Source organism: Podarcis melisellensis (assembly GCF_964234715.1).
Source record: "Podarcis melisellensis genome assembly, chromosome: W".
NCBI lineage: Eukaryota > Metazoa > Chordata > Lepidosauria > Squamata > Lacertidae > Podarcis > Podarcis melisellensis.
This window is the reverse complement of record NC_138535.1, coordinates 14,315,950-14,340,717: the sequence shown is the minus strand read 5'-3', so window position 1 is coordinate 14,340,717 and position 24,768 is coordinate 14,315,950. Positions and strand designations below refer to the sequence as shown.

Below are 24,768 nucleotides of genomic sequence, written 5' to 3'. Positions count from 1 at the left end.
AGGACTGCAAATAGAGCAATGTTGGACCTATGAAAAGTAGAAGCATGCATATGTACTCAGTACTTGGTTTGGGCCCCTTTTGCATCAATTACTGCCTCAATGCGGCGTGGCATGGATGCGATCAGCCTGTGGCACTGCTGAGGTGTTATGGAAGACCAGGAAGCTTCAATAGCAGCCTTCAGCTCTTCTGCATTGCTCGGTCTCATGTCTCTCATCTTTCTCTTGGCAATGCCCCATAGATTCTCTATGGGGTTCAGGTCAGGCGAGTTTGCTGGCCAATCAAGCACAGTAATCCCATGGGCACTGAACCAGGTTTTGGTACTTTTGGCAGTGTGGGCCCATGCCAATTCCTGCTGGAAAATGAAATCAGCATCCCCATAAAGCTCGTCTGCAGAAGGAAGCATGAAGTTCTTCAAAATCTCCTGGTAGACGGCTGCGTTGACCCTGGACTTAATGAAGCACAGTGGACCAACACCAGCTGATGGCATGGCTCCCCAAATCAACACTTCACACTGGACTTCAAGCATCTGGCATTGTGTGCCTCCCCATTCTTCCCCCAGACTCTGGGTCCTTGGTTTCCAAATGAGATGCAAAAGTTGCTCTCATCAGAAAAGAGGACTTGGAACCACTGAGCAACAGCCCAGTTCTTTTTTTCCCTTTAGCCCAGGCAAGATGCTTCTGGCGTCGTTTCTTGTTCAGGAGCGGCTTGACAAGAGGAATACAACATTTGACGGCCATCTCCAGGATTCGTCTGTGTGTGGTAGCTCTTGATGCACTAACTCCAGCCTCAGTCCACTCCTTGTGAAAGTCCCCAACACGTTTGAATGGTCTTTTCCTGACAATCCTCTCCAGGCTGTGGTCATCCCTGCTGCTTGTGCACCTTTTTCTTCCGCACTTTCCCCTTCCGCATAACTTTCCATTAATGTGCTTCGATACAGCACTTTGGGAACATCCAACTTCTGCAATTGCCGTTTGAGGCTTTCCCTCCTTATGGAGGGTCTCAATGATGGCTTTCTGCACAACTGTCAGGTCAGCAGCCATCCCCATGATTGTGCTTCCTACTGAACCCATTGCAGGTGTTATGGATTGAATAGCCACTGCACCTTTTCACAATATTCTAATTTTCTGAGATTGTTAATTTGGGGTTTTTATCAGCTGTACCCCATAATCGTCACAATTATAACAAATAAAGGCTTGACATATCTCGCTTTGTATGTCATGAGTCTATCTCATATATTAGTTTCACCTTTTAAGTTGAATTACTGAAATAAATGAACTTTTCCACGATATTCTAATTTTTCGAGTTTCACCTGTAGTTATCATTCTGTTGTGGTCATTCGGTCTATTGTCAGTCTCTACCTCCAATTCTTTAATCTTTTTCTATGTCTAGCTCATAAGATCAAGCCTCTTGATGACTGTTTGTTGCTCTTCCTGAGGGAGATTACTAAAGGAGCTGAGAAAATCCTCTTCCAAAGGATTTACAGAGTGCTCAGATTCCTGAAGATGATTGTCTAGAGGAATCGGCTGTTCCTTTTGGCTCACCTGGTTATTTTGATGTTGGGCATGATCCTGCGAATTCAACTCAGGCATGTCTGTTTCCTCTCCTCCTGTCAAGTTTTTTTTGCGATGTCATTACTTCCATTGGGGATCCAGGCTTTGGTTTTGTGAGCCCCTCTGAAGCATCAGTCCTCATCTTACATAAGGGTGCAACAATAGGATTGCAAAATACCCGGGTTGGAAAAACTCCTCTGCTTGACAATCTGAATTTCAGCTTGTGAATCAGGGAGGGCAGTCTAGTAGAGGAAAAATATTTTTTTGGATTTGGTTTGTGGTATTCAAGGGTTCAGTCCCAACTAAGTCGATCTCTGTAAGTCCAATGCCAAGTAAGTCTGATAAATGTCGTTTGGAACGCTGGGCACCTTTCCAGTTAGGAGTTTGATGTGGCCTTCCACAAATTGTCATGCAGATCTTTTTTGGTTGGAAGATTAAATAAGAAGAGTTTGTTTTAAGAGCCTCTGCACCTTCTATGCCAAGCTTAGGGGTCTGCTCTTGTTGTCGCCAATTCACTTTGGTACTATGGTGTTCTGTTAATGCCTGCTTGTTATTAACTGATAAACTGTAGACCTCTTTGGATAATTGGGTTATTTGAGAGGCAATACCTCTAATTTGTTGGAAAATATGCTCAACCGTTCTTGCAATTAGAGTTAATTGGGTGCTCTCCCTGCTTATTATTCCTTCCTCTCTTAGCGGCACAGGAGCAACTTGCCCCATTGCTGGATCCAGTTCCACACTCTCACCTTGAATACTCTCCCCACACTCACAATCATCTTCAAGGGGAGAAAACCAGTTTTTTGACGGAACTATAAAAGCAGATTTGTTTTTAAAAAGTCCTCTATTTTAGATTGTTTGGAAACCGGTGAGAGAGCTACATCCTCTGGGTCCCTGTAGCGTTTACTAGCAGGCATAGCGTCACCGTGTGGAGTAAACAAGGAGAGGTTTCCCCAACCGAAAAAGAGAAAAAATAGAAAGTGCTCAGTTTGTTCAATTTAAGAGCTTCTCCGTGTGGAGACTGCCAGGAGATTCAGGGACAAAGTATAGAAGGGAGTTGGTGGTTAATACTTAACAGCTGGCGGCCTGCCCAGGATGCTTCACAGAACTTGCCCAAGATGTTTCCCATAGCATAGACAAGAAGGTGCTGTTAGAATCTCAGTAGGTTGGTAAGTTTAAAAGTAGAGAAGTAAAAAAAAGGAAAAATTACTTCCCTGGGTGGCAATCAAAACTAATTACAGTCCTGTTATCTGTGGAGCTCTGAAGCCTGCTTGCTAAGCCGTCGCCATCTTGGAACCCCCATAGGCTTCTCTGGTCCACACACCGTGCAATGGCGGTGAAGCCAGTAAGATGTTTATGCAGGCCACAATGTGTTTTTTCATAACGAGGTAATTTGCATATCTCTTCTGTCCTTAAGGTCTTCCATGCCAAAATTATAGCTCAGTTGCTCTATGGTATCCCAGTCTGGCTGCCAGGGCTTACCCAGTTGCTGGAACGAGTGCAGGCAACTTTCCTCTTCAAGATTTTTACTGTCCCATGCTGTGTACCCTATGTAGCCTTGTGTCTAGAGGGAGGTCAACACAAGGTAGAGACTGTCACCTGGGTGAGATTTATTCTAAGCTGGTTAAACATCTGCCTTACATCAGATAAAGATCCTCTCCTCAGCGAAGTTTTGTTAGACCTCTTTCTTTCCCCAGGGCTACAACAGTTTAACAAGAAGGTACAGCGACTCGGGCTTCAGTGGAACTTTTGCGATCAATGTCCCTACCATCTGCCAAGGCTATAATAAAAACTAGGTTGTGGGATATTGAGCGCTAGGAACTAACAGTAGCAGCAGAGAAAACATGTTCCCCTCTTTATTTTCAACTTTCTTGGGCACTTGAAACTAACCACAGTTACCTTGAATTTCTGCTTAACCCTCAAGAAAGAAGGGCATTTTCGCTGGCCAGGTTTAATTCAAATCCATCAAACCTCCTTTGGGGAAGGTTCTCAGGCAGGGTGGAAGGAGAAAGAACTTGCCCATGTGAAAACCACCTGGTGGAAACCCTTACACATATGGTTCTTAATTGTAAACTATATGCTGATCTCCGTCAGCAATTTCTAGATCAATTCTGCATCCCCAAATGTAAACCAGAGTTGGAGGTCATACATTTTCTATTCCTGGGGAATGATCAGGAGCTCACCAAATTAGTGGCTAAATATCTCTATTTGTTTTTTTGTCGTTGAAATACACTGCAGACGTCTGATCTCCCTGGAGACCTAGAGATGTGACGATAGACTGCTCTGCCTCCTTTCTTTTAGCAAATGTTTTGTTGCACTGGGGAAGTGGTAATTCTGTATTGATTTGTTTTGGATGTTTGGGTGTTTGTATGTGATGCCAATAAAAGGTTTAATGATGATGATGATGATATCATCAATCCCCAAGATAATGGTGGCTCTGGCCTTCTGGTCTCTCTTGCTGTGCAGCAGTCGGATTCTGAGGAGGATCATTAATCACCTCCCAGAGAGATTCCTTCTGCAGAGTGGCCTCTGCTCTTTGGAACCAGATCAAATAGAGAAGGCACGTGACGACTTCCGGTTCCGGTCGCGGACAGTGAGGAAGCGCGGAGAACCTGCTCCCGGTTTTCTGGGCGTTGTGGAGGTGTGGGGGAGGACGTGAGGGCGCAGCGTACCCCAAAACTCCAAGGGGGGAACCCTTGGGGGACAGGCTCCCAGCAGCGTGGAAGCGGTCGACCCACTCTTCTGGTTGGACAGAGAGAGAGAACGAAGGGCCGCCAGCGCGATATGGGAAAGTGCCGACTCCACAACGTGACGCCCTGAGCTTCAACTGGGAACGGCGACGGGCTCCCTCAAGATAAGAACGGGGTTCCCAGTGTGTGTAGTGTTTTTCTTTTGACGTGCTCTCTTCAAAGCACGAAGTCTGTTTAGAAGCTGGGAGGCGCCTGGACGTCTTTTTTTCCCATCAGATTCTATGTGGGATTTTACTCGGCAGCGGACTTAAGATGGCGCAGAAGGGGAGTCGCAGGAGTGAAGAGGTTTGTGACCAGTCTGACTGAGTGAGCGCGATCCGAGTCGGTATTGAGTACTGAGTACCCGCGTTAACACAGTTAATGGGGTAAGGACGTATTTTAATTCAACAATCTATAACTAATAATAACGACGCCAATCGAATCCCTGGGTATCTGTCGCACTTTGAGTATCTGTTACCTCACCGGCGAGGTTTGTATCATTTACGTTGCTTGATTCATTTATATCATTTACACTGAGCTCCTCCGGCATCCCCACGCTCCCTCCATTAAGGAAATACAGACTGAGGAAGTACAAAGAGCGGAGAAACCACGTTAAGGGAGAAGCGGCAAAGGGGATAGAGAGACTGGAAGTGAGAAGAAGATTTTAAAAGACTCCCCTTTAGCCGCCCTTCAGTCCTCCAGGCTCTCATTTCAAGCGGCAGCCTTTTTGGCAGCGGGAGTTGGATCCAGGGTGGGCCGAGCAGTGTAGCTTTTTAATAAGGACAACTTGGCTTGATGTGAGAGGTTTATGCTACGCTGAACGGGATTTGGACTGAGATCGTGATCTACAGGGAGGAGATTCCATAGCGGAGTAATTGGAGTAATTTAAACTGGACCCCCAGCAGGACAATAAACTGTTAAGGACAATACGCCTTTAAGGGTAACGAACCTCCATCTCCTGTGTGATTCAGGTGTGGATAATTAAAGTGGTAAGAGAGAAGATAGAGTGAAGTGAGAGAAAACACCTGGGTGTCGCGTGAAACCAACATATACTTCCCAACTGGCACCTCTCCCCGGGAATACTACGGAAATACTACGGAATCATCGCCCCCCGGTGTTTCGGGACTGAGTGTGCATGTGGTTTATGTATATTGCATTACTGGGAGTCTTAAGAGGGAAGGAAGAAAGAATAGGATAAAAGAGGCAATCAGCGGAGGGGAAGATCAGATAATTTGATAATGATGGGGAAGGAGGGGAAAGATGGGAAGAAAGTGGGTGGGACCCCGGGGGAAAGAAAGACATCCCGTCAGGAAGAAATCAAAGATTTAGACAATTTATGGGCAAAAATAAAGGAAGAATTTAAGCAAAATGAACTATACATGGAAAATAAGTTAGGGGAGATACATGAGTTGATTGACAAAAAAATAGAAGGGGCAGTTGGAGAACTCTCAACCAAGATTCAAGATCTATCTGTAAAATCTAAAATAATTGAGGAGTCTAACAAAAAACTACAGAAAGAGATGAGGGAACAGAAAAAAGAGACAGGGAAGATGAAAGAAGAGTTAAGAGAGCTAAATAAATCACAAGACAGGATTTGGGACAACCTTGCCATGGCAGATATGCGACAAAAGCAGCTTCATCTAAAATTTAGAGGAGTGGCAGAGGAAAGAAATGAGGATATAAGAAAGAAAATGATTAAGGAGCTCTCTAAGTGGCTGGGTTTGAAAGAAGAAGAGATAGCTCTCAAGATAGATAATGCATTTAGAATGTCAAGACCACAGCATTTAAAAATTAATAAATTTCTGGGGGATTGTTTGGTGATATTTAACTCACTGGAAATGAGAAACTTAATCTTAAGGACGAGCTACCGCAACAAATTAAGAATCGAGGGAAGGCCTATTATTATCTACAAAGAAATTCCAATTAGGTTGTTACGAAAAAGAGAAGGTTATAGGCAAGTGGTAGCCGTTCTAAAGAGAAATGGAATACAATTTAGGTGGGAGTTCCCAGAAGGGATCGCTTTCTTCTATAAAGATAAAAAATTTAGACTGACGGATATACAGGAGGTGGAGAAGTTTATGAGAAGGTATGAAAGAGAGCTGGGAAAGGCAGAGTATAGAGCAAGGGACAAGGAGGAGGAGAAAGGGATTGGACAGGAGAAAGAGGAAGGGAGGGGGGAAAGGATGACGGAATCAGGAGAGAGGACAATGGAATCAGGAGACGAAGACGATGAAGCCGTAGTGGGAGAAAGGGCGGCAGAAGAGGAGGGGCTTCTAGGAAATAAAGGCGCTAGATTTTAATTTGAGACTTCGGTTAGAGGCAAAGTAATCGAAGAAAATAAATAATAGTGGATACTTTAAAACTTTTATCATGGAACGTGAACGGGTTGAACGAGAAAGTTAAAAGGAATAAAATTGAGAAAGTTCTGAAAAACAAAAAAATATGATGTAATCTGTTTCCAGGAAACACACATAGCTAAGAAACATAGACATATTTTGGTGAATAAAAAATTGGGAGTAGAATTTATTAATTCGGATGTAAATAAGAAAAAAGGAGTGGTAATTTATGTTAAAGAAAAGTGGGAGCCAGTACAAATCTGCAAAGATGAGGAAGGTAGAATATTAGGGATTCAATTAAACTTCCGGGGGGAAAAAATTAATGTAGTGACAGTCTATGCCCCGAATACAAATAGAGCAGAGTTTTTTGAGAAACTCGAAAGTATATTGTTGGAACTTGAATCTTATAAATTAATCTTGCTTGGAGATATGAATGGTGTGCCAGTCCCGAGTTTGGACAGAAGTGAAAAACAGGGGAATACAAACCGGGGGAAACTCCCTAAATCCTTTAGCGACTTAGAGGAAAATTTAGACCTAATTGACATTTGGAGGCATAAAAACCCCACTACTAAACAGTTTACTCACTACTCTGAACCTCACCAGAGCTGGGGCAGGATTGACCAGAAATGGTGACAAGGGCCTTTTCGTGGAGAGTCAAGAGATGTGAGATACAACCCAGGACTCTCTCTGATCACTGCCCCCTGGTTTTGGAAATAAAAAATGAATTAAAAGGACAGTTTAGGTGGAGGATGAATGAATATTTATTTGAAATTGAAGAAGTGGTGGAGTTGGCTAAAAGTACCCTGAAAGATTATTTTGAGTTAAATCTGAATAAAGATACCCCAATAGAGTCGGTGTGGGATGCCAGTAAGGCAGTACTAAGGGGCTTTTTAATTCAACAAAATAATTATAGAAGGAAGCTAAGGGAAAAAAAGAAGGAAGGTATTCTGGCCCAATTGAGGAATTGTGAAAGGAAATTGACTATAAACCCGACAGATGAAGAGATCAACCGAGCTACGAAAGTGCTGCAGTCCCAATACTCAGCCATATTAAACCAAGAGATAGAACAGAAAATTAAATTTACAAGACAGAAATATTTTGAGTCGGCGAACAAAATGGGGAAGCTACTTGTGTGGCAGTTAAGGAAAAGAAAGAAACAAAATGTGATCAACAAATTAGTAGTGGAGGATAATGTTATAGAAGACCCAGATGAAATAGAAAATAGGTTTATTAAATTTTTTGAAAAGCTGTATGAAAGAGAAGAGGATAGCTTAGAAATAAAAAATTATCTGGATCAATGTGGAGGGAAATATTTTACAGAAGAGGACTGTGCACAACTGAACAAGGAGGTGACAGTTGATGAGATTAAGGAGGCTATCATTAAGATGAAGAATGGAAAAGCTCCTGGACCGGATGGTCTGCCCTCAAAATACTATAAAAAGTTGGTAGACTTATTAGCACCAGTGCTCACGGAGGTTATAAATAATATCTTCCAAGAGGGGAGGATTCCTGGATCTTGGAAAGAAGCATATATTACGTTAATTCCAAAAACTGAAAACGAAAAAACAGATATAAAAAACTATAGGCCAATTTCATTATTGAATGGTGATTATAAGATCTTCGCAGACATCATGGCAAATAGGCTTAAGAAACATCTAAAGAAATATATCCATAAAGTTCAGGCGGGATTCCTCCCCGGCAGACAGCAGAAGGATAACGTCCGGCACGTTTTAGATATTATTGAGTACTTGGAGGCGAGGCCAGATATACCAGCGGCCCTGATCTTTATTGATGCAGAAAAAGCCTTCGATTGTGTATCCTGGAAATTCTTATTACAAAATCTCGAAAAAGCAGGAATAGTAGGCCCTTATATGAAGGGTATTAAGGCAATATATTCAGACCAACAGGCCAGGCTGATTATTAATAATAACTTGTCCAAACACTTCCCGATTATGAAAGGTACAAGGCAGGGTTGCCCTTTGTCACCCTTGTTGTTTATTATGGTTTTAGAAACAGTGGCAAATAAAATAAGGGAGACTCCAAACATAAGGGGAATAAGAGTTGGAGAGAAGGAATACAAATTAAAGGCCTACGCCGACGATTTGGTCCTTTCCTTAGAGACCTAGGACATGAGATAGGATATGATAAATGGCAGATCCTCTGGAAGAAGGGCATGAAATTTACAGCGTGTGCAGCCCTGCGTGAGAATTTGGACAAAATGATGTACCGATGGTACCTGACTCTGGCAAAATTAGGGAGAATGTACAGAACTGTAGACAATACTTGCTGGAGATGTAAAGATAAAGTAGGGACCTTCTTCCATATTTGGTGGACCTGTGATGAGGTGAAGAGGTTTTGGGGACAAATTTATGAGGAGTTAAAGAAAATCTTGAAGTATAATTTTCCCAAGAAACCCGAAGCGTTCCTCCTAGGCATGATTGGTGAGGAAATAAAAAACACAGACCAGACCTTCTTCCAATATGCTACAGCCGCGGCGAGGATTTTAATAGCAAAAAAATGGAAATCCACCGATATACCTACGATGGGAGAGTGGCAGGTGAAGTTATTTCAATACATAGAATTGGCGAGACTAACACAATGTATTAGGCATGACAATATTGTAAAACTGAAAGATGATTGGACTAAATTTCTAAACTATATTGAGAACAATCTTGGAATTAAGAATTTGACAGTAGACGATAATTAACTCCTATGACGTGTAAAGATACAATAAGAACAACTGCAGAAGATATATGAGATTATATAATCCTAAGCTGAGGTAAATGGAAGTCAAATGTATGTAAGTGTAAGGGTTAAAACTCTTTTTTCTTTCTTTTTTCTATTCCGCAACCTCGTTGCTCGTTCTTGTTTCTCTTTTTTTTCTTTTTATTTCTCATTTCTTTTTCTCTCTTTATTCTTGACCTGGATATATGTAGTACTTCTTTTGGACTTGTATATATGTGTATTTTTCTTAAATAAAGTTTTTTAAAAAAAGAAGGAACCAGATCAAATAGTTGTGACTGTTCTATTGGTAAAACCTATTGGTGTTTCGCAACTTTCTGACTAGTTGCAGGACCTTAGCCAGACCTAGCAGAGTAAACGCAGAATCCACGGAAGCAATTGGCAACTTGCCTGCAGACAGGATAGACGAAGCAGGAACCAGGAACTTGTAGTTAGGTGTTTATTATATACAGTGGACTATTTACAGGAACCGAACACAGATATTTAGCTAGCTCTCTCTGACATGACTCACAACTCCTACACTCACTGAACACTGAAATACTGAACACTGAACTAACACATTCCAGTTAGTAGGCCATTAATTATTACTCCCTTGAGAGAGCTTGACCAGTCAGGGAGCTCTCCATGCCTTTGTTATCACCAGGCAGACTTACTCTTTCAGATTGCCTTCTGGCTGTCTGCCAAACTTTAATTGCCTCTGTGTGAGTAGCTGCATGTACACAGTTTCCCAACACCCCCTCACAGCTCACACACAGTGCAATTAACTTCTGAGCACATACAGAGTATTTTACCCAACTTTGTTCTGGAAACCCAAGCTTTCACACATTTGCTTGTTCTTTACAAACGACAACGGTTTCATAAATATGTCAGCAACATTTTCAGCACTCTGAACATATTCACATGCAATGACATTTCTCTGTACATTACATAACACATTTTGGTATTTTACAGCCACATGTTTAGATCTGGATTTAAACTGTTCAGTTTTACTTAGCGTTATACAAGCTTGATTGTCAACATACACCTGAATTGGAGAATTGCATTGTATGCTCAAATCTCTCAACAACTGCTTGTAATACACCAGCTCATTGCAGAGCTCACTTAATGCTGCGGAGTCATTCATGCAGACTTAGTGGGGCCTCTAGCGCTCTCTAGAGGCAATTCGAGGTTTTTCATGGTTTTGATAGATGCCTATTCAAGATATGTATGGGTCTATATGTTGCAGAAAAAGTCTGAAGCCTTTACCAAGTTTCGCCAGTTTTGTAAATGGCTCGAGAATGTACACAATGAAAATGTACATTATTTTTTCAGTGACAAGGGTGGTGAGTTTTGTTCAGAGGAGTTTGAGGCTTTTCTTTCTGAACAGGGCATTGAGCATAGGGTTGCCACGCCCAGGTCACCCTGGCAGAATGGTTTATGTGAGAGAATAAACCAGACCCTGCAGCAAGGAATCAGAACATTGTTACATTATTCGGGGCTGCCCAATCCCTTTTGGGCCGAAGCTCTTTCGTTTTTCTGTCACGTGTATAACAGGAGGTACCAGTCTGTTGTAAATTGCACCCCATACAAGATGCTTCACAAAAGAAAGCCATGTGTAAAGCATTTTAAAATTTTTGGGTCAGACTTCTGGAGTATGCTACATGTACAACCACTGTCTGTTTGACTGGCTGTGCAGGAAGCAGACAACAGTAAGCCTAAGTTCCTGTGAAGCAGAACTCAATGCTCTGTCATTTTCACTCATGGATTGTGAATGGTTGATGCAACTGTTTAAGGACATTGGAGTTTCTGTGAAATGTCCTATACAAGTGTATCAAGACAATAGATCCTGTTTGGCTTTGCTGAACTCAGAGAGTTGCAAGCAAAGAACCAAGTACTTGCAGATTAAGCTACATCATGCAAGAGAGTGTATTCAGAAAGGACTCATTCAGGTGTCCTACATGGCAGGAAATGAAATTCCTGCTGATCTGTTGTCTAAGAGAACAACTTAAGGTTTATGTACAGAGGTTGCAATTGGGTTGAACCACAGGTACTACAGGTTACACGGAAAGGGGGAGGATGTTAGGATATTTCTGTTCCACCTTAAAAGGGAGCAGGCTTTGTGAGTCACTGAGTCTGCGTATTTCCTGTTCACAGGATGTTTCTGTTGTGTCTATGCTTTCGTTTCTCTCTCTGCCTGAGCAGACCGAAGCAGGCAGTCATGTCTTTTCTTTGTTCTGACCAACGCTGAATAAATTTCTAAATAATACTCTCCTGCATGCAAATTTCGCTGTGTGAATTCTGCTGATAGAGCGTGCATCAGTTCTGGAATGTGGCAAGCTATTTTCTGGAGCTCGTGTCGCTAATTGCTGATACTGTATCTACGGGAGATCGATGGATCGTCCGGAGGCGACGTGGGGGCCATGATGGGCCATATCTCCCTGGCAGTATCCCAACAGAGACTTGGTTTGCAGAGGGACATAGTTCAGAATACAATAGCTGGGCAGAGCTGAGTGGGGAACAGTTAGGAGAAGCAGAACAGGAAGAGAGAGAGATAGCTGACTCCCCTTCACTGGAAAGTGTCTAACCTCTCTCTCCAAAGGCAAGGAGAGCTGATAAAGTTGCTATGCAGAAGGCTTGGTGGTTGCAAGATCAGGTGGCAAGAAGGGGAACTGATGGGGATGGCTCAGGGGGAAGGATGAGGAAAACCTAATGGGAGCACCGTCACTCCTAGAATGCTGCTTTGTTCTTTGTCTGTGATCATTAAATACTTTTAAACTGGTAAGGGACTAATTGCTTTGCTCTGCTGATGCATGGCCAAAGGGGGGATGGAAGCCATTTCCCCGGTGCCTGACACACACCCCGCCTGCGAGCTTTCCGAGTCTCCTGCTCTGAGTCTGGGAACTCTTGATGAAAGGGGGCTGAACTTACCCACTCTTGCTCTGTCTGTGACTGCACTCCCTCATCTCCAGAGTCAGACTCTGGTTCCCTCTGTAATGGCATTCCTTCATCCTCAGAGTCAGTCTCTTCCCAGGCGATTCAGCTACATCCCTGAGAGCAGCTTTCTTTTATCTGAAAGCTGCATTTGATTCAATCTCTCGAGTAAGACTGTGGGATAAATTGAACTCTTCAAGTCTAGATAAAATATTTTTGTTCTTGATTAAATGTCTACAGTGGTACCTTGGGTTACATACGCTTCAGGTTACATACACTTCAGGTTACACACTCTGCTAACCTAGAAATAGTGCTTCAGGTTAAGAACTTTGCTTCAGGATAAGAACAGAAATCGGGTTCTGACGGCGCAGCGGCAGCAGGAGGCCCCATTAGCTAAAGTGGTGCTTCAGGTTAAGAACGGACCTCTGGAACGAATTAAGTACTTAACCCGAGGTACCACTGTATATAAAAACACTGCTGAAAGTGCTTTGCTCTACAAATGTGACACCAAAGAAAATCCCCTGTGTTGCAAAACGGAACGCTGAACAACAAGCAACACACCAGCTAATAATATACTGACAATATTTTTATAACACTATACTGTTTCAAAATTCATATACAGAAGGCATATAATATGTGCATGGAGTCACAAACTAATAAGAATCAAATAAATGTTCCATGAACAGGAATGGTAGGAGTGGAAAGTCACTGTCAAAGATCACTGAAATGGAGGCAGAATGCCTTTCCACAGTCAATATCTGTCAGATGGCAAGGGTGGTTGCTCATGAGTAACCAGGCAGGACTCCGACGTGTCTTTTACAGGTTTTATTTGGTGCAAAACTATTTACAGTGCAGAACCCCAAAGTTCATGCCTGCCTCAATGACTAGCAGAATCCGGGAGTGGCTTTTTCCGGTTTTGTCCCAACATAAGACCTTTGTTACCCCCAGCCTTTTCTTTCCTTCCTTGCGTTTTACACCTCTGCGCAGGGTGGGCGACAGAAGGGGCGTGCTTTCCTCCTGGCCGGCTTGACCAGGAGCAGTGCTGGGGCTCACAACAGCATCCCTTGATCCCTTTCCCTCTTCCCCACTGGAGGTGTGGCTATCCCCACTGCAGGAAGAGGAATTGCTTCACAAGACTTTTGGAGGATCCCTGTATCCCAACGGCCCCTCTACCTCCCTTCCCTGTTCTGATGGCAGTTCCCCGACATCCACCCCCCCCTCAAAACTCCGCTCCCCGTTGGTAGTGTCCATGGCTGCTTCCCACTCACTGGTTTCAGCAGGAGGGGGGGAACCTGATGAAAGAATCGTTTTCCACATCTGTGGAGTCAAAAACTGCTTCCCATTCCCTCGACTTTCCCTGCCCTGGCGGGAAGCCCCAGGCAGGTTCCTCCTCATCAGAGACCTCGGCAACCTCGTCCCAGATTCCATCCCCCAACCCTGAGGATGTGAATCCCTTGAAGTCCCCCTCGTCCTCTGTAGGTCCAAACACTTCCCCAAATAACCTCTGCTGGGGTTTGGGTTTGTGCGGGAAGAGAGCGTGGAAATCCTCTAAGAGATACTCCTCAGTCACACGCTCCGCCGGAATCCAAGCATTCTCCGAACTGACAACCAAGTACTCTAGTTGATGCCCATTCCACCTGGAGTCAAGTATCTCCTTTACTTCATTACAGAGTTCCCGTTCTTCTACGCTGGGTTGGGAAGCCGTGCCCCTCCCTGTAAGGCGAAAGCAGAGAACTGTGAAACACCGGATGTATCTGTTTAAGAAGCAAAGCTTTACTGTGAAGCAGGCCAACGGTCAGGAGCTGGAAGCGACCGGGTTTGGGACTGTGTATCTTGAGAGTCTGAACTTGACTATAGACAATGTGTACTTGGTTCCTGAGTTGAAATTCAATCTGCTGAGTGTTTTGCAGATTGCAAAGAAAGGACTGAAACTGTCCTATGATGGTGAAAGCTGCGAGATCTTCAAAGATGGAGAGTTGTATCTTTCTGCCAGAGAGAAAGATGGACTGTACTTGTTGACTTTTGATCAAAGTGATTACATGAAATGTAATTCATCTGATTCTAACATGATTTCTCTCGCAGGTGTGGCAAAGGACGCCAGGAAGGTGACCAGAGTCGACAAGGCTTTTCAGCGGGTGTATGCTGATGTGATTGGTCCTCTAGCACCATCTAGAGGCAATGCAAGATATTACCTTGTGTGTGTGGATTGTTTCTCTCATTATGTCTGGGTTTTTATGTTAGAGAAACCACAAGAAGCCTTAGAAAGGTTTAAAGAGTTTTGTGACAAGGTTAAAAATGTGCATGATGCTAATATCGATTGTCTTTTCACAGATGAGAAGCCAATTTTTCTTTTACAGGATTTTCAGGAGTTCCTGCAGAAGAAAGGGATAAGGCACAAGGTTGCTGTTTCAGCGGAAGCATGGAACAGGGGTGTCTGTGTACGGGTGAACAAAGAATTGCAAAAGGGGATGCAAGCGCAATTGCTTAGTTCACATCTGCCACATGAGTTCTGGGCGGAGTCGTTAATGTCTTATTGTTACACGTGGTTGAGAAAGGTTTCAAAAGAGTTGGGAAGTTCTCCTTTTGAGAAGCTGTTCCATAGAAAACCTTCTGTTACCCATTTCAAAGTTTTTGGGTCTCATGTGAGGACAGAGGCTCCAGGGGGAGTAAAGAATGCCAGAGGCATTTTTGTGGGATATGAAAAGGGTCTCTACAGAGTAATTTTGTCTGAATCTGGTCAGGTGATTCTCACAAAATTTCTAGAGAGTGCTCCTGAACAGGAGAGAGTAATTGTTCACACATTTCCCACAGAGGACAATTCAGATGATGATGATGATTTTACTGATTACAGTGGTACCGAGAGTGACAGTAGTAGCTCAAGGAGCTCAGTTGACACAGTCATTGAGAGGAAATCTCACATAATGGCTAGACCTTCACAGGCGGAGGACGAACCACTGTTTACAATTGGTACTGGGTTCTCCAAAGAGTCCAGAGGCTGAACCAGTGAGCAGAGAGGATCAGCACCTTATACGTAGGTCTGAGAGAGTTACAAAGGGTGTACCACCCAAGAGGTATTCAAAAGAGTTTGCCAACTTAGCTGTTGCATGTGTTGCTGTTGTACACAACCGAGGACAGGTTGAAACTGTGTCTAAGTCAGAGACAAAGACACAACAGAGAGTTGCTAGCCAAGGTAATGCAGATGCACTCATTCCTTGGAAGCCAGACAACCAAAGAGGTACACTGGGGAAACCAGCGACGGGGAGTTCCAAGGGTGGAACTGAAACAACAGGGGAGTGTTATATGTATAACAACTGTTTGTTTTCTTCTCTGGATCAAGCTTTGCTTGCAGCACGCATTGATTCTTTTGGGGGAGTATGTTACGAAAAAGGAGCAATGCAGCAGCGAGCTGCAGCTGGCTGGAAAGCCAAACAGGATGTTGATGTTTGGGACTGTACCGTGGGAACAAAGGGACAGTCTATTCACTGTACTGAGCACCGGATGTTAGCTCAGAGTGTCATCTGACCTGTACTGGAAGTACAGGGGTGGAGTCTCTCTCTCTGCTGTTGGTGTTTGGAGAGTGCAGACGTGTTTCTCTGTACTGCTGCAAAGACAGAAATAAAGGCATGTAAATACATTTCTGTCTGTCTCTTTCCCCTTCCTTGGGAAGGCAGGGAGGAGGGAAGAGTGGTGTGTTCTTCTCACGTTTGAGGAGGATCGCCGATAGAGACCTCGCCTGTATCCTGCCGGGAGTCGCAGACGGGGAGGTCAACAAGGAGCTCAAGCCGGGTGCCTGGAGAGTGGCAAGTTCCTCTGACAAGGCTTGAGATTCCAACAGTATCCTCATGTTATCTGGCAATTTCAGCCTGAACACCACTGGGTTGACCTGATGTGTCACCTCAAAGGGACCCACTCTCCAGGGCTGCCCTTTCTTGCAGCCCCTGAGATGACAGCCACACCTTGTCCCCCACCCAGATGACTTATCCTGGCCTCCTATGCTTGTCTGCCTCTCTCTAGTACGCCTCTTTGGCTCTCTCCAGATTCATTTTAAGCTGTTGGTGTATGGCCTCCATCTCTTCTGCAAACTGTTCTGTGGCTGGGACACTCCATTCCTCCTACCCCCGCCTTGGAAAGACCCTGGGGTGACACCCATAATTGGCAAGAAATGGACTCATCCCCGTGGACACGTGTTCTGCATTATTGTATGCAAATTCTGCCAGTGCTAATTTCTCCACCCAACCAGTCTGCTGCTGATTGACGTAACAGCACAGGTACTGCTTCAAAATAGCGTTCGCTCTCTCGGCCTGTCCGTTGGTTTCTGGGTGCCTTGCTGTCAAGAAGCTCACGTCTACCTGCAAAGAACTCATGAGTTTGTGCCAGAAACGTGAGGTGAACTGCCTTCCACGGTTGGATATTACCCTCGATGGGACCCCATGCAGTCAAAAGACTTGATCCACGAACAGCTTGGCAGTTTCCTCAGCTGTCACTGCATGAGAACATGCCACAAAGTGACACATCTTTGACAGCAGACCTGGGCAGGTCCATCATGAAGTCTATGGACACCACCTCCTAGGGTCTCCCCGGTGTTGATAAGGGTTCTAGCAACCCCGCCGGTGCCACCCTTTCCCTCTTGGCTCTCTGATACCTGTCACACCCTCGGACATATTCCCGTACACCCTCCCTTACCTTGAGCCACCAGAACTGCCTCGTGACTAACAACATGGTCTTATGTTGACCAAAGTGCCCAGCTGCGGGGTTGTCATGAAGCTTTTTGAGGACTTTGGCCCTCAGGGACTCTCCCGGTACATATAGTGCCCCTTTGTAGAAGAACAGCCCCCCCTTTCTGTGACTGGCTGGAAGTGACTGGCTGAAGGGTGAATGTTTTGCCAGGGTCCACGTGCAGGAGCTGCTACTCTGACGCAAAGACCTTCATTAAGTCTTCAAAAGCCTGCTGCGCTTTCTTTGTCCACACAAACTTTTTCTTCCCACTGAGACAATCAGTTATGGGCACGGACAGATGCGCAAAGTTCTTGATAAACTTTCAGTAGAAGTTGCTGAAGCCCAGGAACCTCTGTACATCCTTCTTCATCTTTGGGCTTTTCCAGTCTAACACTGCCTTCACCTTCTCCCGATCCATGGCCAGTCCTTTATCCGATAGCCGGTACCCAAGGAACTCTACTTCCCAAGCATGGAACTGGCATTTCTCCAGCTTGACCCATAACTGATGCTCCTTTAGTTTCTCCAACACTTGCCGAACGTCCCGAACGTGCTGTTCCTCATACTCAGAAAAGATCAAGATGTCATCCAAAAAGCAAATGCAGTTCTGGTACAGTAGGGAGCCCAGTACGTGGTGCATGAAAGCCTGGAAACACGGGCTGCCGCCCTGTAATCCGAACGGCATAACGAGATACTCAAATGCCCCTAGGGGGGTGAACATGGTCGTCTTCCATTCGTCTCCTTCCCTCACCCTGATCAGGTTGTATGCTCCTTGGAGGTCAAGCTTGGTAAAAATTCTGCCCCTCCTGACTCTCGCCAAAACGTCGTCAATTCTGGGCATGGGGAAGGCCAGGGGTTCTGTTAGGCTGTTCACGATCCTAAAGTCCACCACCAGACGGTGTTCTTTCATCCTCCTCTTGTCCACAAAGAACACGGGACTACCTCCTACTGCCTTGGATTCCCTGATAAAACCTCTACTCAAGTTCTTATCAATAAACTCCCTTAAATCTTGTATTTCTTGGTTGGACATTGAGTACAGCTTACCTGCTGGCAGCTTGGCCGCTGGCACCAAATTGATCTGACAATCATATGGTCGGTGGGGTGGTAGCTTGTTAGCCTCCCGCTCGCTGAAGATGTCCTCAAAATCCGCATATTGCTGCGGAATCCTCTTCCTCTCCCCCAGACTCGCCCTGGCGACCTCTTTCATGGTTCCTCCTCCCCCAGTGTTCCACACAGTGTGCCAACCCAAAGGTGAGGGACCGCTGGTGCCACGACACCACTGGGCCAACTCCACCATTCCTTGCCAGCCTTTACACTGCAGACAAGCCTTGGCAAAATGGCCCGGACACTGGCAGAGGAAGCACTTTTTGGCTGACTTCCAATCCCTTCACTCCTTTTTCCTTGGGATTTCAGCCTTTGAATTTTCCCGCATGCGGGCTCCATCAATTTCCATTGGCTCTGCCGGTGGCAGCCTGTGTGAAGTTCCCGCTGGTGTTTCAGGAATGCGGTTGCCATGATACAATGGAATTTGGTGGGTTCATGGAGATTGCACCACCCTAAGGAAAAATCATATACATATTATGCAGGAATTCGTAATACCCAGCATAAAATCGACTTTTTCCTAAGATCAGCATCATTACATACATTTACTAGGCAATGTGACATTGATATTCCCATTATGGCTGATCACTCAGCAATAATACTGGAATATAATTTATCTAAAACCCAGGAAGGCATGAGGAGATGGTATCTTAATATATCATTATTAAATGAAAAAAACTTTATTCAATATATAACCCAAGAAACACAAATGTATTTTACAAATAACTCCAAATCTTCAACGTCAAGACTGATGGAATGGGAAGGATATAAAGCTCACATCAGAGGGAAGATAATATCCTTTTCTGCCAACAAAGCCAAGCTGCAAAGATTAAAAGAAAATAATCTAAAAACTTCTTTAAAAACACTGTGGGGCGATATGGCAAATAACCCATCTAAGATTACATATGAAATAATACAACTAACATTAGAACTGAATAATATACTAGCTCAAAAAATTGAGTTCAGCCTACTAAGTCTAAGACAAATATATTGGGAACAGGGAGAAAGACCGACAAAAATTCTAGCTAATCATCTAAAACAAAAGAAAGCGAACCAAAGAATACCCTTAATAAGAAATGAAAATAACATCGTAGCAACCTCATCAGTAGATATAAATAATGAATTTTTTTAATTCTACAAAGAATTATATGAAGGGCCAGAAAATAAATCAGAGGAGGTGGAGAACTTCTTTCAATATATTAAAATACCAACTATTGAAGAAGATCAAAAAGATATGCTATCAGCACCCCTAAATATATTAGATAGTGAGAATGTAATAGAAACAAGAGGGAATGGGAAATCACCTGCACCAGACGGTTTTCCTATAGAATGGTATAAAATATTCAAAAATCGACAAGTCACCAGACTTCTAGATGTCTATGAGGAAATAGCTCATAAAGGTATATCTGCTACAACATTCAATGAAGCTTTAATAATAATTATACCAAAACCTAACAAAGACCCTACTAAATGTGCAAATTATAGACCAATATCATCAATGAGGTGAAACTCGAAAAATTAGAATATTGTGGAAAAGTTCATTTATTTCAGTAATTCAACTTAAAAGGTGAAACTAATATATGAGATAGACTCATGACATGCAAAGCGAGATATGTCAAGCGTTTATTTTTTACAATTGTGATGTTTATGGTGTACAGCTGATGAAAACCCCAAATTAACAATCTCAGAAAATTAGAATATTAAATGAAATCAGCAAAACAAGGACTGCAAATAGAGCAATATTGGACCTCTGAGAAGTAGAAGCATGCACATGTACTCAGTACTTGGTTTGGGCCCCTTTTGCATCAATTACTGCCTCAATGCGGCGTGGCATGGATGCTATCAGCCTGTGGCACTGCTGAGGTGTTATGGAAGACCAGGAAGCTTCAATAGCAGCCTTCAGCTCTTCTACATTGTTCGGTCTCATGTCTCTCATCCTTCTCTTGCCAATGCCCCATAGATTCTCTATGGGGTTCAGGTCAGGTGGGTTTGCTGGCCAATCAAGCACAGTAATCCCATGGGCATTGAACCAGGTTTTGGTACTTTTGGCACTGTGGGCAGGTGACAAAATCCTGCTGGAAAATGAAATCAGCATCCCCATAAAGCTCGTCTGCGGAAGGAAGCATGAAGTGCTGCAAAATCTCTTGGTAGATGGCTGTGTTGACCCTGGACTTAATGAAGCACAGTGGACCAACACCAGCTGATGACATGGCTCCCCAAATCAACACAGACTGTGGAAACTTCACATTGGACTTCATGCATCTGGCATTGTGTGCCTCCCCATTCTTCCTCCAGACTCTGGGTCCTTCATTTCCAAGTGAGATGCAAAAGCTGCTCTCATCAGAAAAGAGATTTGGGGAGCCATGTCATCAGCTGGTGTTGGTCCTAACAAAGACCCTACTAAATGTGGAAATTATAGACCAATATCATCAATGAATGTTGATGCAAAGATTTTGAATGCAATATTGGCGGCAAAATTACAAAAAGTTATTCAAGACTTGATACCTAATAATCAAAAAGGTTTTATAAAAACAAGACAAGCTACAGATAACATCAGATTAACAATAGATTTGATAAATTTAAATGCAGATGAAGAGGAGTTTATGATATTGTCATTAGATGCAGGAAAGGCTTTTCACAGAATATATAAAGAATTCATAGGGTTTGTGTTACGTAAATTTGGTTTCCCTATAGAATACTCTAATTGGATTAAAATGATTTATAAAAACCCAACGTTCCAGATTGTTACAAACGGAAGAATTTTGAATTTGATTAGTTTTAATAGAGGAACGAGACAAGGATGTAAAACACAACAAAGATAATTACAAAATTGTATTATTATTATTATTTTTTATAAAATAATATTTATTACTTTCCCAACAGTTTAAACACTACAAAAGAAAAAAAAGTTAAACAAAACAATACAATACAGTACAATACAAAAACAAAGACACTACATAACACTAACACTAAGACATTAAACTAACAAAACAAAACAAAAACAATTTAAGACACATCAAACAATTTCAATATCCTATCTTTCTTTCACTTGTTTCAACGACCTCCTCACACCTCCCTTTTTGTATTCCACTTCAGTTAATTGTTTCAGCAATTCCTTTCCATCTTCCTCTGTTTTCTGTTCTGTAATTATTTTAACATATTCTAACCTTATTTTTTCCCTTTAATACCCTAATAATCTATTTGTACTTAGTTCCTCATAACATTTCTACTAAAGCCATATAATTTCATTCCAATATTTTTCTAACATTCATTGATTTTACAGTATTTCTGTAAATAGTCTTTAAACTTTTTCCAGTCTTCTTCCACCGACTCTTCTCCCTGGTCTCGGATTCTGCCAGTCATTTCCGCCAGTTCCATATAGTCCATCAACTTCATCTGCCATTCTTCCTGGGTGGGTAAATCTTGTGTCTTCCAATACTTTGCGATGAGTATTCTTGCTGCTGTTGTTGCATACATAAAAAAAGTTCTGTCCTTCTTTGGCACCAGTTGGCTGACCATACCCAGGAGAAAGGCCTCTGGTTTCTTCAGGAAGGTATATTTAAATACCTTTTTCATTTCATTATAAATCATCTCCCAGAATGTCTTAATCCTTGGACATGTCCACCAAAGGTGAAAGAATGTACCTTCAGTCTCATTACATTTCCAACATTTATTGTCAGGTAAATTATAAATTTTTGCAAGCTTGACTGGTGTCATGTACCACCTGTAAATCATTTTCATTAAATTCTCTCTTAGAGCATTACATGCCGTAAATTTCATACCTGTGGTCCATAACAGTTCCCAGTCAGCCATCATTATGTTATGTCCAATGTCTTGTGCCCATTTTATCATAGCTGATTTCACCATTTCATCCTGAGTGTTCCATTTCAACAGCAAGTTATACATTCTTGACAAGTTCTTAATTTTTGAGTCTAACAATTCTGTTTCCAATTTTGATTTTTCCACCTGGAAACCAACTTTTTTGTCCAAATTGTATGCCTCCGTTATTTGGTAATAATGGAGCCAATCTCGCACTTTGTTTTTCAATTTTTCAAAGCTCTGCAGTTTTATTCTGTCTCCATCTTGTTCCAGAATTTCCCAATATTTCGGCCATTTGGCCTCCATATTGAGCTTTTTCTGTGCCTTTGCTTCCATTGGTGACAACCATCTTGGGGTTTTCTTTTCTAACAAATCCTTATATCTTATCCAAACATTAAACAGTGCTTTTCTAACAATATGGTTTTTGAACGCTTTATGTGCTTTTACCTTATCATACCACAAATATGCATGCCAACCAAATGCATTATTGAAACCTTCTAAATCCAGCACGTCAGTGTTTTCAAGAAGCAGCCATTCTCTCAGCCAGCAAAAAGCAGCTGATTCATAGTAAAGTTTAAGGTCTGGTAGGGCAAATCCACCTCTTTCTTTAGCATCAGTTAATATCTTAAATTTTATTTGAGGCTTCTTGCCCTGCCAGACAAATCTGGAAATATCTCTCTGCCACTTCTTGAAACAATCCATCTTGTCCAGAATTTGCAATGTTTGGAAAAAAAACAACATCCTTGGCAATACATTCATTTTTATCACAGCAATTCGGCCTAGCAATGATAACTTCAAATTTGACCATATTTCTAAGTCCTTTTTCACTTCAATCCAACATTTTTCATAATTATCCTTAAACAAGTTCACATTCTTAGCAGTCATGTTAACCCCTAAATATTTCACTTTCTTAACCAATGTTAGTCCTGTCTCCTCCTGAAACTTCTCTCTCTCATCCACAGTTAATTTTTTCTCTAAAACCTTAGTTTTCATCTTGTTCAACTTAAAACCTGCTACCTGTCCAAATTCTTGAATCAGTTCCAGTACCCTTTTAGTACTAGATTCTGGCTCCTGTAAAGTCAATACTAAATCATCAGCAAATGCTTTCAGTTTGTACTGTTTAGCTCCCACTTGTATACCTTTAACCTCTTGGTCCTTTCTAATCATATTTAACAAAACCTCAAGGACCAATATGAAGAGCAATGGAGAAATTGGGCAGCCTTGTCGTGTTCCTTTCTCGATCTTAAACTCTTCTGTCACTACGTTATTCACAATTAATTTTGCCTTTTGTTCCGAATAAATTGCACCTATACCATTTTCAAAACCTTGACCTACCCCCATCCCCTGTAGATTCTTCTTCATAAAACTCCAAGAAACATTAGCTGGTTTTCCTGAGAGATTTTATGTAGTCCATTTATTTTCAAAGGCTTTCTCTGCATCCACAAATATCAAAACTGCCTTGGTATTGATATCCACTTGTAGTTTTTCTAAAATACTAATTACATTCCTCATGTTATCAGACAAATGTCTGCCCGGGAGAAAGCCCACTTGGTCTTTATGAATTTCTTCTACTAAAACCTTTTTTAATCTTTTAGCCAAAATGTCTCCAAAAATTTTGTAATCCACATTAAGCAGCGATATGGGGCGGTAATTCTTAAGCTGTGTCTTTTCAGTCTCTGTTTTCGGTATAAGTGTAATATAAGCTTCCTTTCACGACTCTGGTGCCCTTTTCCCTTCCAGTATTTCATTACAGACTTCCTTCAATGGTTGTATTAACCATTATTTCAAAGATCTGTAATATCTTGAAGTCAAATCATCCGGTCCTGGAGATTTACCTAATTGCATGTTCTGGATGGCCCCTTCCACTTCCTGATCCATTATTTTGTAATTCAACATTAGCTGGTTTTCCTGAGAGATTTTATGTAGTCCATTTATTTTCAAAAATCGATCAATGTCCATTTCTTTCTGCTTCTCCTGTGTATAAAGTTGTTTAAAATACCTCTGAAAGCACTTCCTAATCTCCACTGGGTTCTGTATATTCTTTCCTTCCACTTCCAAATTCGTAATAGTATTAAGTTTTTTTCTTTTTTTCATTTGCCAGGCCAACAATTTCCCACACTTATTTGCTGATTCAAATTTCGTTTGCCTCATCTGTTTAATCTTCCATTCTATTTCCTGATTCATCAGCTTCATATATTGTTTTTTAAAAAAGATATTTATTAAAGTTTTATAGACAAAGAAAAGTTACAGAATAAAGAAAAAAGAGAAAAAATAAAAATAGAAAAAGTACAAATGAAAAATACAAAATACATAAAAAATAGATGAAAAATAAAAACAATTAAAAACAGATCAATCTTTTCATGTCTTATATTTCGTTTACTTATTTCCCTGACCTCCTCACGCGTCTCTTTTTTGTATTCCAGTTCACATGGTTAATTCAGCAAATCCTTTCCCTCTTTGTTTTTATCTTAACATATTAAAGCTTCATATTTTCATCTGATTATCAATCCATTTTTACATATTCTTTTAACCTTGTTGCTAAAGCCTTTTCATTTCAATCCAACATCATTTTAACATTCATTAATTTTACACTGTTTCTGCAAATAGTCTTTAAATTTCTTCCAATCTTCTTCCACCAACTCTTCTCCCTGGTCTCGGATTCTGCCAGTCATTTCCGCCAATTCCATATAGTCTATCACTTTCATCTGCCATTCTTCCAGGGTGGGTAAATCTTGTGTCTTCCAATACTTTGCGATGAGTATTCTTGCTGCTGTTGTAGCATACATAAAGAAAATTCTATCCTTCTTTGGCACCAATTGGCCGACCATGCCCAGGAGAAAGGCCTCTGGTTTCTTCAAGAAGGTATATTT

General features: G+C 42.2%; 1 long non-coding RNA gene across 1 annotated transcript in view; it reads right to left on the bottom strand.

Moving 5' to 3' along the window:
• The window catches only part of LOC309361183, a 187,318-nt gene extending 166,868 nt beyond the window's left edge, over positions 1-20,450 (bottom strand). Inside the window, exons 1-2 of the long non-coding RNA XR_014164375.1 lie at positions 20,321-20,450; positions 507-628 (exon numbers count right to left, since the gene is read on the bottom strand). This is a non-coding gene — a long non-coding RNA (uncharacterized lncRNA). The remainder of the gene's footprint in view (positions 1-506; positions 629-20,320) is intronic.
• Positions 20,451-24,768: the final 4,318 nt, after the last annotated feature.